Raw genomic sequence first — 15,093 nt, forward strand, 5'->3', positions numbered from 1 at the left:
AATTAACAGATAGCAATCACCCTTGGGTGACAGCATGAGGTAGAAATATACAGGCATGCTAATAAGTAATATCTTAAAGCAAAGGCGTTTATCAGCTGGCAGCCAGACATAGGCATGAGAGCAGGCAAACAGTACTGCTCTAGGATATTTAATAAAATATGTTCTCTTCATTTAAGAATTTTATGTTTAATCGTTTGGTAGCATTTTAGAAAACATCTAGACCAGGCAAACACCTCACATAGAATTGCTTAGGTCAGAAAACCTATAAAGTTAATTACTGATATGAAAATAGCCACAGGACCAAAATGGACTTTAGGTAGACTTTTTGAGAAAATACTTTATTGCCATCTCTGTAACCTTTTTAGCTTCTACAGTGCACATGCTGAAGTCATCCCAGCCTTAGGAGGCAAAATGTGGTGAATTAATTTATCAACACTAGCTAAGCAATTGCTTTGTGTTGTGTAAGTGTGTGTGTGCCTATTGCAATGTTAAACCTTTGGGGATGTCTGAAATACCTATTATTGCTCCTTTGACTTTATTTTGCATAGAATCTAGAAGAATTTAGGGGAACTGTGAAAAAAAAGAGTCCCCCCATTTCAAATAAATATCCTATAAAAAGCAAATATTTCATAAACTTGATATAATTGAAAGAAGAAAACATACTTTTACTTCCATTCTATCTACATATGCTCTAAAAATTCTTATGAAAAAAGACTGATGAACTTTTAAAGGGTTTACTGGCAGATTAACATGGACAGAGTTACATGTTTAGTAATACTTTCAAATAATTTTTAAAAAATATTTTGTTGGATGGAACCGAAAGTTTAAGTATAAGTTTAAGATATTCTGGATTTCCATTCCTGGAATCCTTCCTGTCCTCCCCCCCCCATTTAATTAAAGTCAGATCTTTTGAATTCCAGAACATAATCTGACTACTTTCAATTCTTTTTGCCTTCAATACAGTGAATGTTATGATCACATGATTACTCTTTCCCAAGGTTCCTACAACTTCCTCACCTTTCTTCTCTGCTCTTCCCTGCCAATCCTCTGATTCCTTTCTCTACTTGTTGGACAATTAACTTGTCTGCAATCATCTCAAGCAACTATTGTTTTTTCAACTTCTGCAGAATTTGGTTCTCAATTGATTTGGGATTACTTAAAATACTCCATTAGTATAGTGGCGTGATGGCAAACCAATGGTACGCCTGCCGCAGGTGGCATGCAGAGCCTCTCTGCGGGGACACCAACCATCGCCCCAGCCCAGCTCCACCACGCATGCGCGTGTGCCTCCTACCTAGGTCTGTACCTTGCATGCAGGGTAGGGTGCATGCAGGGATGCATGGTGCATGCACGGGGGATGGGGTTTATGCAAGGGAGTACTCACATTATATTTTGGGCCTTGTGAAGGGCCCTCACTTTGGCTTCCAGGTTGGTACAGGAGGCCTTCCAGGCCCAAATGGGGGTGCAAGGGTCATGCCTCGGGGGGCAGGGTGTGCAGGGGGGTTCATGCAGGAGGGCTTGCATGTGCTTTCAACACACGACAACAAAAAGGTTAGCCATCACTGCTATAGTGGTATGGTTCCTGGACACTTTAGCTATCTAAAAATGTGTGAAGATTTAATCTACAACTTCTTCTTGGTTGGTGGCCTGTAGTAACAATAATAGAAGCCCATCTTTTATCAGAAACCCTTCCTGCAGATAGTATAGATTATGGGCCAAAATTATTTTTTTCTTGATGACATCATCCCTTAAACCAGCAATTCATTTCCAAAATCTTCTTTTCCTTTTTGGGACAATGACCTTCAGTATGGAGTATGGACTAAACCACTACCTGTGTTGAAAACTCTTGCCTTCTCGCCTAACTCCTTGTAGTATCTAAATATTTGTTTCAGGATCTTTCTGACACTATCATTTTTCTCAACATAAAACAGAAGAAAAATATACTGGCTTTCCTTAGTCGGATCAGTCTCCCATGATATCCTAGATCTTTACTCCTGGGAGATGTCATACTTCCTTGTCTGGTCTGCAGATTACTGACTCTTTTCCTCTCAACAATGAGTCACCCATCATCATCATATGCTTTTCCACTTGAGAACAATTATTGAATTCCTTACTTCTTTGGCAGTCAAGCTTTTCTCCTTCCCATCTCTGCAAGGCTGGGCAAAATCTTTTTGCTTCCAGAAGTCACATTCCAAGGGTTGACCTAAAACTGATACTGCAGCTTCAGTGACAAAGACTTCTTCTGAGGACCAAATATTTCCATGAGGAGGTCAGAGATGTTTACAGTTTCAATAACCCTGGTTCAGTTTAAATGCATGAATTCATGATAAAACAGGCAGTCTCCCACTAGGGACTGAAGTTCAGCTGCCAAATGCATTTTGGATGCCATTTGCTGACTGAATAGCCTTTAGATTACAATAATAGAGTCTTCTGACCTTTGTGGGGGCAGTAATGTGGTTTCAAAGGTTCTATTCAGTAGGTTACCTTAAAGCAGTAAGATTATCTTCAACCAAAATTAAGTTTTCTGCTGTGGGATGCTACAGGTGTGAAAAATCTTAGATGGGTTTTAAAACTGGGCAGGTAAAAGTAGCCAGAAAATAGTAACGTTTGCATGCTTTTATAACCCTCCAAATGTATGGGAACATATATTGATCAAGATACACTAATACGTGTACTCTGCCTTAATATTTGATTGGAAATCTATTTTGAATACTTTCTCCAGTCTTATTGCTGTTGCTTACTTCAGGGGCTCAGAAATATGCCAAGATAGAAAGATAGGAGAGAGTAGTGACCTGTCAATCCTTTAAAAATTAGTTGTTCCTAATGTGTGCTATAACAAAGATTTTGCAAGGCTTGGCTTTAATAAAAACAAACAAGCAAACAAAATGGTCAGACTGAATAGAGATGGACAAAAATCACATTGACATTAAAAAAACGCATGAAAAAGCCAAGAGGACTTTTTTATTCTAAAGTCCTTTGGAGATATATTTCTGTCTTTTTCTCCATTGTTTCCTGGAATGATCACACAACATTCCAGGAAGCAATAAAAAGAAGTGTGGTGCTGTATGATTAAGCCCTGTTTATCAACAGTTTTTCTCATCCGGGTGACTCCCATAAACCTGGAACTACAAGTTTAGTAATTTCCAGATGATGCCATGCTAGCTAAAGTGATCAAATCTGAAGACTTCTGGAGGGTGACAAATCTGGGGAAGCTACTACACAACTAACTGGGTTTATTGTGTTGGGTTTTTCTTTGCATTCGCCATCCATGCTGTGTATCTTTAGAGATTGACTGACTGATTGATTGAACAGCCCAATCCTGGCTTTCATAGAAAAGCTAGGTCCCTGGGGAACTGCAAACGATTAGTTTTCAAAGTGTCCCCACCCCCCACCCCCAGCCATCATTCCTTTAAAAATATTGAAACAAAAAGCAAGTGCTCTCAGCTATTGTGTGGTGACACATGCTTCCTGTTAGAACTGATTTTGGAAGTCCACTGAATTCCTTAAGCATACTGTATGCAAGACCTCATTGTAGTTGCAGGAAAACAACAAGAGGGAATTGGAGAGAGAGGAAGTAAGTGTCTATTCTATTTTTGTTTCTTTCCAGTGACATATGATGGGGTGGGGTCGGTGGGTTTCCTCCTTGAATAAAACAATGAAACATTTCAACTCCACTGCCACTCATTTGCATTTAGTTACGTGCATTTAGTTATGCCCTTTGTCAAGAATTGGTAGGTGTACAAAGCTTCCTTGGGGACATGTTGAAGTTTTCCTGTGTTTGTAGTTCTACGGGATGGGTTTATTTCCCCCTCCCCTTCCTTCTCTGCAAAGCCATGAATGAGCCTGTTGTGCAGACAGCTGGATACATCAGATTCTAAGAAGGTCATATTACATGCAACAAGGAAATTAAAAAAGATAGAATGACAAGTTTGCTACTATTTTCTTTTGCTTGCATTGAAGGAATGCTGAGTTTGATGGTTATGCTTCTCACTCATACATAGTATTTCCTTCCTTCCTTCCTTCCTTCCTTCCTTCCTTCCTTCCTTCCTTCCTTCCTTCCTTCCTTCCTTCCTTCCTTCCTCTGTAATTCACAAATTCCAAATTTATTTCAGACAAAGTAGAATCTGAATGTATTATTGTTTTTGGACTGGGAAACTATGCAAGGAACTATAGTGACTACTTTATAGATTAGCAGTTAAGGAAAAAAATAGATAAACAGTGAAATCCACTATATCACAATCCTTCCCATTTGCAAGACATCCCAGTGAATTTTAAAGCCAACTTTGCCCTCACTATCTACAAATTTAAAAAATGCACTTTCAGTATACTGCTGTCAATATTAGTCAGCTTTGGAGCACACAGAAAGTGTTTTTAAGCCTTATTTGTTGGTTGGCCCGATGACGTTTGCTTGGGAAAATTGTCTTTGAATAGTAAATGTAGTGAGAGACTCTGAAAGCTTTAATCATTCCATGGAGCCAAAATAGCCTTGCGAGCGAAGTGTTATTTTTCAGCAAATCCTTAAAAGTGTAGCATATCTGCAAATTCACATGCCTGGAAAATTGCATTTAAGGGCTTTTTCCCCCCCAAGTGAGCTAGGCAAAATGCAAGTTAGGGGTGGGCATATCAGACAATCTCGGCTGATGAAGAAATGCACACAAAGAGTTGATTTTGTTGGGCTATGAGTTTCATCATTCTTGGAAACAAAATTGGTTTCCTGAAGATGTCAAGAAACTTACAATTTCTCTCCAATGGTTTGTAGTCAATATAATTTGACAGAGATTTGTAGAGCAAAAAAAATAAGTCAGATGTGATGTGATTCAATACAAAAAGATTAATTTCGGGTATAATTTTCAGCTCTTCATTTTTTTCAATTAATTTTTCGAACCTTAATAAAATGAGCTAAAACTAAGTGTGCGGCTTGGCAAAGATCGGGATAACTTGCCAGCTGGCAAATCTATGTTCATCTGTGGCTCGCAACTTTTCAATCTTTGTTTGATTTCTGTCAATATTTTGTGAGCTGATTAGAATGTAATCTCCCCACTTCATTTCCATTAAGAAAAGAAACGACACTTTGCACTTCACTGTTCCTTGACGGAAATGAAATAGCTTCAAAATGAATTGTATTAGTTGATAGTTTTCAGAACACATTGCATGTAAATCAAATGAGAATGAAATGAAGATATTGTGGTAAGAGCTGAAAACCGACAGGGTGACAGCTTTCTGTTATGACTTATTTGTAATCACACTAAATTGCATGGGAAAACTCCAGTACACATGAAAATTAAACTAAGATTAGGAATATGGTTGAGGTTAGGGTTAAAAAAATCTTTTTTGAGTCAAGGACAAAACTTGATGTTGCAATTTTTTTTAATTTATTTTTTGTTTTATTTGTGAACCACATGGGAATACCCCTGGTATGCCCAAATATAGACTATACTAGTTCTCCCTTTATTTATTTATCAGCACAAATGCAACACAAATGTAACAAAGGCTATATTAAAAAATGGTTTTCTGCCTGGATGGCTCCTAGGGTGAGCCAAAAGAAAGAAAAAAGGGAAGCAGTATGCTCCCTTCCATATTTGGGCATACCAGGGGTTGTGACACAATACATACCTATTTTCCTGGCTTAGCTGATAAAGGAGGAGAGCCTGTGGCTTAGTGGCTAACACAACTGCCTGATATGTAATACAGCCCAGGTTCGATTCCCAGTAAGGGTATGGCTAGCTGATGAGAGCTAAATAGCTTGAAATAGATCTATACCAGTCTCCCTTTATTTATTTATCAGTACAAATGCAAGAGAGAGAGAGAGAGAGAGAGAGAGAGAGAGAGAGAGAGAGAGAGAGAGAGAGAGAGAGAGAGAGAGAGAGAGAGAGAATACAGTAGGTAGGTAGGGGGAGAGAGTAGGTAGGTAGGTAGGTAGAGGGGGGAGAAATACAGTAGGTAGTTAGGGAGAGAGAGAGTAGGTAGGTAGACAGAGGGATAGAGAGAGAGAAAGAGAGAGAGGCAGAAATACAGTAGGTAGGTAGAGAGAGAAAGTAGGTAGGTAGGTAGATGTTTCCAGGTGTATTTATCCATGTGTTGGAGAAGGAAATTGCTGACAATCTGCAGCACCTAAGACTTTGTTTCTGCCCTAACTAAAGAGCTTTCCGAAAGGGGAAAAAAAGGTTTTGCACTCTGCAAACCTCCCCAAAATGGCCCATTTTTCATGAAAACAGGCCCATTTTTAAAAAAAAGACATGAATAGCCTTTGGGGGGCTTGTAGAGTGCTCCTGGAGGGTAGGGGGCAAAAACAAACAAAAAACAGCCTGTTTTTCACAAAAACGGGCCCATTTTATGTCAAGCAAATTGCATGCATAGCTTTATGGAGGCTTATAGAGTGTTCCTGGGGGAGAGGGTCAAAATTGAGCAAAAAACCCGGCCCATTTTTTGCTCATTTCTGCCATTCCTAGCCTTCAGGAGTTCTCTGAAAGCCTTCTACAGGCTCTGCATGGCCATTTTGGTGAAGGGGTGGGGCTTTGGGAGGCAAAAAATGCTGCATTCGATGTATAAGATGCACCCAGATTTTCAGCTTCTTTTTTGAGAGAATCTTATACTCCGAAAAATACAGTAGTTTACCAGGAAATGCCTAATTATACCACCATTCTATGAATCCATTTGTAATCTCTTATTTTATTCTCCAAATTCATGGAGCCTAATTTAACCCTAACCCTAACCTTAATTCTAATCCCAACCAGTGGTGGGATTCAGCCAGTTCACACCACTTCAGGAGAACCGGTTGTTAACTTTCTGAACGGTTTGGTGAACTGGTTGTTGGAAGAAATAATTGGGGCAGAGAACCAGTTGTTAAATTATTTGAATCCCATCACTCATCCCAATCCTAACTTTAACCCTAACCCAAACCCAAGACCAACCTTAATCGCTATCTTAACCTGAGCCCAAACCTAGTTCTAACCCTAATCACTACCACAACCCTAATCCACCTCTAACCCTAAACCTAAGCCTAAACCGATGTCTCAGCCTAATCTTCAACCTATACGTAAATCTAAACCTAAGTCCTACTGTAAATTTAACCCTAAATGTAATAGACTGATTGTTCCATTGAGAAACTATCATATCTCTCTCAATCTCTCTCTTTACCTCTCATCTATCTCTCATCTATCTCTACCTCTCCATCATCTAATCTAATCTAATCTAATCTAATCTAATCCAACCCAATCCTGCACATGGCTCTGCCAAGATCTTTTTCTACCTGAGGCAAAGGTTGTTCCTCCCATTCTTTGTAGGTTGCCTCCCCCTTGAGTTCAGCTTGATTCCTGGTATATACATATATTGATGCAGTTTTCTTGGAAGCAGTACAGGAGTAGTTTGCCACTGCTTTCTTCTGACATGTGCCAAAAGTATTCGCTCACCCATCCAAATAATCAGAATCAGGTGTTCCTATCACTTCCATGGCCACAGGTGTATAAAATCAAGTACCTAGGCATGCAGACTATTTTTACACACATTTGTGAAAGAATGGATCGCTCTCAGGAGCTCAGTGAATTCCAGCGTGGAACTGTGATAGGATGCCACCTGTGCAACAAATCCAGTCGTGAAATTTCCTCACTCCTAAATATTCCACAGTCAACTGTCAGCTGTATCATAAGAACGTGGAAGTGTTTGGGAACGACAGCAACTCAGTGTCAGCGTTCCAAATACCATGCAAAAGTAAATCAGAATCCAGAACAGAATCATCCTTAAAGTTCCAATTTAATAATACAGGCATGTTGGCATTATGCTATGAAATTTCAACTCTAATGTACATCCTGTGGGTTCACCCAGTTGAAAGTTCATATCTATCCCCACACCCCATAATTCATCACATGTTCCAATCATCATCTTCCACGCTGGCATCTACACCCTCTGCTTCTGATCAGGTGTCGAGGTGCGGAGACAAAAGATGACCTTGAGCTTCTAGGAAGAATCACAACAATACATTCCATAATCCTACTCCTTTCTATTCCCCCCTCCCAACTACTAATGAAACGCATAGGAAATTATAAGAAAGTGTGGCAGGCCAAAGATTCTTAAAGGAACCTCTGCAGGCCTGACACTCAGCTACGAAGTGGTAGGCCACATAAACTCATCCAACATCAGTGTGTGACCTCATAAATGCGCTTCTGGAAGAATGGTCAAAAATTCCCATAAACACACTCCTGAACCTTGTGGACAGCCTTCCCAGAAGAGTTGAAGCTGTTATAGCTGCAAAGGGTGGACCGACGTCATATTGAACCCTATGAATTAGGAATGGGATGTCACTTACAGTAAGTTCATATGCGAGTAAAGGGAGGTGAGCGAATACTTTTGGCAATATAGTGTATTTTGAGCATTCTTACCTGGCAGGGGAGATACTTTGATCACGAACTACCCTAATTCCCTGCTGGCCTGTGAATCCCAGGCTTGCTTATCATTGGAATCTTGCCACTTGTGCTATCAGTTACTGTTACATTACATGCACTAAATCTAAACCAAAACTAGCAGGAACAGGAAAACTTATTTCATGGCATTAAAGGGTTGAGGTTGAGCCACAAGGCACACATTGGTCTCTAACACATCACTGGCATTCCCTACATTTGATGCCTGAAATTTACCCCTTAATAATAGGTCTACTCTACAACAACCCCTAGTAATTTACACCATAAAAAGATATGATTAAAAACATAGAATCAACATGAACAGTATGTTATCAATAAAATAGTTGCAATTATATGAGAGACCATTTACCCCTCAAATATCATCTGGAACAGCTCTATTGACCTAAACTGGTGCCTTACTTTACCTAGTGGTAAAGCTAGCCTTCTGTCTTATCTTAACAATTATTAAAAGGGGTTTACAAACACCATTAAAACAATAGAAAAACACATGTAGTTTAATCCAAGGTGCATCAAATCGATTAACAAGAAATTCACAAGGGAAAAAGTAAAGCCCACTAGAAACATTCATAAATATTATAAATGCTAAAGTGCATGTAACCTTAGAAAAACACATGAGAAATAAAACAGTCACATAAAAAAACCCTCAATGACAGAAACTAAAGGAACAGTTGACTAAATTCCATGCATTATTTTGTGGTGACCTTCGAAATTAATTTTAAATACTTACACAAAATTTATGCTGGACTAAACCAGCTCTCTTATTAGAGAAGCCCATGTATTTATGTAATGGACATTTGCTTATTAATTTTGTGAACATGTTTAAATCTCATTCTTCCATTATAAAGCAATGCTCGGGGCTCTTCATGTAAAATTATAATAATCCACAAGATATTGCGAACATAAATTTGCTTGGGAAGGTGGGCTCTTTCGTAGAAACTTGGAAATAATTGCTTATGTTTGTGTTTGTTTGTATATGTGTGTGTGTGCACACATCCATACACCCATACACACATCCATACACACCCACACGAAAAAGCTTTGCAAGAAATGGTTGATAAGACCCAATTTATTCCAAGGCATGCTGAGGGTATTTTTTCCATCACTAAATGGAGTTTAAAGGTGCATTAAATACTTAAGTAACTACTAACTTAAGTAGGATGTCACAGCAATTTTTCATAAGTCCGTGCAACTATTTTTCACTTAATGTTTTTGAGGAAAAAGTGCCAGCTATATTTCCATGAAGGATGCTAGTGACTCCTAGGGACTGAAAAGAGATGGTTACTGAAGTTTCTCCCTTATTTATGGTTTTATAAAACAGACACTTCCAAGTTTTTTGGGAAATTAGAAATATATAAAGTAACACCAAGATAACTGTGTATCAGACTTGTCAAAAAGAAAAAGAAAGCTCCTTCATAGCTTAGTTCACGTTTCAGAAAGGAATATCTGTGTTCTCTTACCCCAGAAGTTCAAAAACTGTAGCTCTTCCAATTTCAGCAATTCAAAAAAAAAAATCTGCTATGCATGGACAGGCTTATTTTGCAGCTCTAGTATTTTACAGCTAAGAAGGTTATTGAAGGCCTTGTGCAAGATCCAGAAAATAAATTAAAATAAATTAAGGATACTTTTTTTTTAAAAAAAACCATTTGCTTATCACATTTCCACCATGCACAGTTTTCACAACTTTGTATGCACAAATGTATATGTATACTTTCTTACAAAATCCTCTCAGTAATTTCCTTCCTATATATGTTAAGAGCTTTTTGTCACCAACATGTATTATTACAAGCTAGCTTTTTTATTAATACGCTTTGCATGTGTTCCAAATACATTGTATAATTTTCTTTTAACAATTAGGTTAATGGAACACTTGCATTGCAGAATACAAAGTGCTATGAATGAAAGCAGACATATTTTATAAGAATTCCTATTTCATAAACTGAAAACCGACATGAAATACTCCTAAACTATAGATCTCAACCACTGATTTGGCTCTAAATCCTGAGTTTTCTCTTTATTTTATGATTATGTTTCTTCAAACAGAGGGTGATTATGTGCCAGAGATATTTTAGGGGATCTTGAACTGAATGCATGATCTCTATGATAGATCATCTTACAGATATTATAATTATTATGACAGCCCCCAATTATGTGATCTTTTTCAGGAGCTCACACACAAACCTGAAGGCAAATTTGGCAAAACTTGCACAAATCTAAGAATGTTAGGATGTGTAAAAAATTGAAGAACTGACTCTATGAAGAAAGTGGAATTGCTACATGGCTCATTGATGTTGTTGGGATTGGAGCAAAAGTTTCCAAAGGAATCTTTCAAGCAACCCTGTATATCATACCTACAAAATTGTAACACTTTCAAATTGCCCAATATCTGGTTAATTCCCTGAAAATAGAATTTAGTCAAGGAACTGAAGAGGATGATAGTCTACCTAGAAATATGGATATATATTTTCCTTCCAGGGCAGAAGAGAGCATGTCACTATGGCAGTAACGTCAAGAGATATGAAGTTAGATTTTCAGCCCTTTCAGTTTTTCATAGGGAGTAATTTGGAAATGCGGAAAAGATTTGCTACAGAAAGACTAGACTAGACTAGACTAGAATCATAGGACTGTAAGGGACCTTGGAGAGCTTCTAGTCCAATCCTCTACCATGGCAAAAGACCATATATCATCTTGGAAAAATAGTTGTCCAATATTTTCAAGCCCCAAAACAGAACCCCGAGGTACTCCACTGCATGCATCCCTCCATGGAGATTTAATTCCACTGAGGACTACACAGTGTGGTTGGTCAGCCAACTGCAAATCCATCTGGTGATGGTACTGTCTATTCCATATTGTTCAGTTTTACCAAGAAGTACCATTTTTTTTTGGAGTATAAGATGCACATTTTTCCTCAAAAAAGAGGCAGAAAATATGGGTGCATCTTATACACCGAATACAGCATTCTTGTCTTCCGAAGCCCTGCCCCTTCACCAAAATGGCTGTGCATACCCCTATGGAGGCTTTCAGAGAGATCCTGGGGGCTGGGAAGGACAGAGATGAGCAAAAGACGGGTTGTTTTTTGCCCCCCCAGCCCCTAGCAGCACTCTATAAGCCTCCATAAGGCTATGCATGCAATTTATTTGACAAAAAATGGGCCCATTTTTGCGAAAAATGGGCCATTTTTTGCTTGTTTTTGGGGGGGACCCCCAGGAGCACTCTGCAAGCCCCCCCCCCAAGTCTATTCATGGCTTTTTTTGGAAAAAAAAACTGAGCCCATTTTTGTGAAAAACGGACCGTTTTTGGGTGGTTTGCAGAATGCAAAAACCTTTTTTTCCTCTTTTGGAAAGCTCTTTAACTGATTGATGAGAATTACATTGATCAAGTGCTGTGCCAGCAGACACACCTACCTATCTACTGTATTTCTCTCTATCTCTATTTCTCTCTCTCTCTATCCTTCTACCTACCTACCTACCTACCTACCTACCTACCTACCTACCTACCTACCTACCTACCTACCAGTGACGTGCAGTCAGGTGAGGCAGGGGAGGCACAGCCTCACCACTGTCATCATGAAAAAAAATACAATACAATACAATACAATACAATACAATACAATAGTAGAGTTGGAAGGGACCTTGGAGGTCTTCTAGTCCAACCCCCTGCCTAGGCAGGAAACCCTATACCGTTTCAGACAAATAGCTATCCAACATCTTCTTAAAGACTTCCAGTGTTGGGGCATTCACAACTTCTGGAGGCAAGCTGTTCCACTGATTAATTGTTCTCACTGTCAGGAAATTTCTCCTCAGTTCTAAGTTGCTTCTCTCCTTGATTAGTTTCCACCCATTGCTTCTTGTTCTACCCTCAGGTGCTTTGGAGAATAGTTTGACTCCCTCTTCTTTGTGGCAACCTCTGAGATATTGGAACAATGCTATCATGTCTCCCCTAGTCCTTCTTTCTCTTAAGCTAAACATACCCAGTTCCTGCAACCGTTCTTCATATGTTTTAGTCTCCAGTCCCCTAATCATCTTTGTTGCTCTTCTCTGCACTCTTTCTAGAGTCTCCACATCTTTTTTACATCGTGGCGACCAGAACTGAATGCAGTATTCCAAGTGTGGCCTTACCAAGGCATTATAAAGTGGTATTAACACTTCACGTGATCTTGATTCTATCCCTCTGTTGATGCAGCCTAGAACTGTGTTGGCTTTTTTGGCAGCTGCTGCACACTGCTGGCTCATATTTAAATGGTTGTCCACTAGGACTCCAAGATCCCTTTCACAGTTACTACTACTGAGCAAGGTATCACCTATACTGTACCTGTGCATTCCGTTTTTGTTGCCTAAATGTAGAACCTTACTCTTTTCACCATTGAATTTCATTTTGTAATGTAAAAGGAAAAAGTCAATAAGGTTTGATCTGTTTTTAACAAACCCATGCTGGCTTCTGATAATCACTTTGTTCATTTCCAGATGCTCACAAATATACTGCTTGATTATCTTTTCCAGGATTTTCAGTTATTGATGTGATTGATCCTATAGTTTCCATGTTTTTTTTCTTTTTTGTAGATTGGAACCATATCAACCCCTTTCCTGTCCTCTGACAGTTTCCCCCATGCTCCAGGAACTGTGAAAGAAGTGCTGAGTTCACATCTACCAGTTCCTTCAGAGCCCTGGGATGTAAATCATCTGATCTTGGCAATTTGAATTCATCTAGAGTAGAAAGGTAGTTTCATAACAATTTTTTGCCTATTTTGACTTAATACAACTATCTCACTATTTTTTTAAAGGAAGCAAATCCTGCCAAAATCAGTAAAGTCAGAAAGATGATCTTGTATGAGTCAAGGTACAGCAAAAAACATCTGAAAGTTCCCATAAAATATCCCTTTTCTACAGTCTGGAGTACATTGAGAATCCAGGGAAGGAAAATTACTTACATACATCTCTAAATCATCCATTCATGAACTAGTAATGCAAACCAGATCAGTATCTTGATTCATGATGAAGCTGTGGAAGATGAATGTTTGTTTTTACTTAAAATATTTTGAAAGTGTTAAAATTCACTCTGGACATCTAGCAAGATCTACAGCCATACTGCAGTGTTACTTCAGTGTTAATAATAGTCAGTGACAAATAAGAAAACCAAACTTCCAAGCCCCATAATTATCTTACACATAGTTATAATTATGTCTGGATGGAGAACCAGAAGGAAGAGTAGATATTAAATAGAAGATGAATCCTCCTGCATGTCTGGAATACATATGAGGAGTCAGAAGATCCTCTCATTGAGAGTCTTACACTTCTTGGAAGAAATCTCTTCCAAGAAGTGTAAGACTCTCTTGAAAACTATTTTCAAGAACTTTTCCCACTGATTTAGTTGCATAAGGACTCCCCTTGAAGCTTTCCTACATCCATCCCAAGGTATGATAAATATTCAAGTTTCTATTTTAAAAAGGGCATGTTATACTTCAATTACAGCATTGTCTATGGAGATTCTCAGTCATGCAGCCCATGGTTGTCCCAAAGGTGCTTTTGCAAGAGGCAACTCAACTTTATTGGTTTTTTTAAAAAGACTTTTCACTTCTTCAGCTCTTGACTCAGTGGTGGGTTGCAGGTGGTATGCCCCGGTACGGGCGTACCAGATCCTGCCCGGAGCACCGGGTATCATTCCGGTATGGTGTTCTGGAGGGCCCAGCCGCCCGCAGGGCTTCCGCACATGTGCATGGCGTGTACAGCACCTTCATGATGCTCCGCTACAACGCATGAGTGCACCACGTACATTTACATGCACGCCGCACGCATGCATGTAGGTGACGCTGGGGCCGTTCGAACCGTACCAGTTGGAACAGAATCCGCAACCCACCACTGTCTTGGCTGCATGATGGGAGTGGAAGAATTTATATTTCTTGTAGACAGCTGGTCATTTGTATTCCTTTAGAGAGTTGTTGAGGCCACTTGGAGGTTTGTCTGTGTCCTCAAGTCACCTGAGTAGTGCAAATGTGTGTGGAGCCTTCTTGGAACTGCTGAAAGGACAGTTTATGGAGCAGTGCTTTCTGCAGGATGTTTTCTGCCCTGTGTCCCTTCACTGCCGAACAAGGGCAAAGGCCTCCAGGGATGAGTCTGTATTGTCTGCATCTCAAACTCAAGTGTGAATGGTTCATGTAGAGTACAAATTTATTGAGGACCCTGATGACACAAGCAAACCTCCAAGTGGCCTCAACAACTCTCTAAAAGAATGCAAATGACCAGCTGTCTACAAGGAACATGAATACTTCCATCCCCCACCATCCAGTCACAGCTAAAAAAAGCTTCTTGGATGAGAAGCGAAATGTCTTCAAAGAAAAATTAGAAAGTCCAATTGCCTCTTGAAAAAGAACCTTTGGGACAATCATGACCTGGATGACTAAGAATCTCCATAAACATTTAGCTATGCACTTTGGGATGAGCACCCTTCAAATGGTGTGGAGGAATGAACAGATTTCCAGAAGAATTGCAGACTACAGGAACTATTTGTGCTTCAGCTTGAGATGCAGACAATACAGACTCATCCCTGGAGACCTGTGCCTGTGTTTGGCAGTGAAGGGACACAGGGCAGAAAACATCCTGCAGAAAGCACAACTCCACAATACAGTCCTTTCAGCAGTTTCAAGAAGGCTCCACACCCATTTGCACTACTCAGGTGACCCTGAAGA

General features: G+C 39.4%; 1 long non-coding RNA gene across 1 annotated transcript in view; it reads left to right on the forward strand.

Annotated features, from left to right (window-relative positions):
• Positions 1-3,538: 3,538 nt before the first annotated feature.
• Positions 3,539-15,093, forward strand: part of LOC309387710 — an 81,305-nt gene continuing 69,750 nt past the window's right edge. Inside the window, exons 1-2 of the long non-coding RNA XR_014174647.1 lie at positions 3,539-3,574; positions 12,971-13,127. This is a non-coding gene — a long non-coding RNA (uncharacterized lncRNA). The remainder of the gene's footprint in view (positions 3,575-12,970; positions 13,128-15,093) is intronic.

The sequence above is a fragment of the Natrix helvetica genome (genome assembly GCF_964273705.1).
Source record: "Natrix helvetica genome assembly, chromosome: 2".
In the NCBI taxonomy this organism is placed as follows: Eukaryota; Metazoa; Chordata; class Lepidosauria; order Squamata; family Natricidae; genus Natrix; species Natrix helvetica.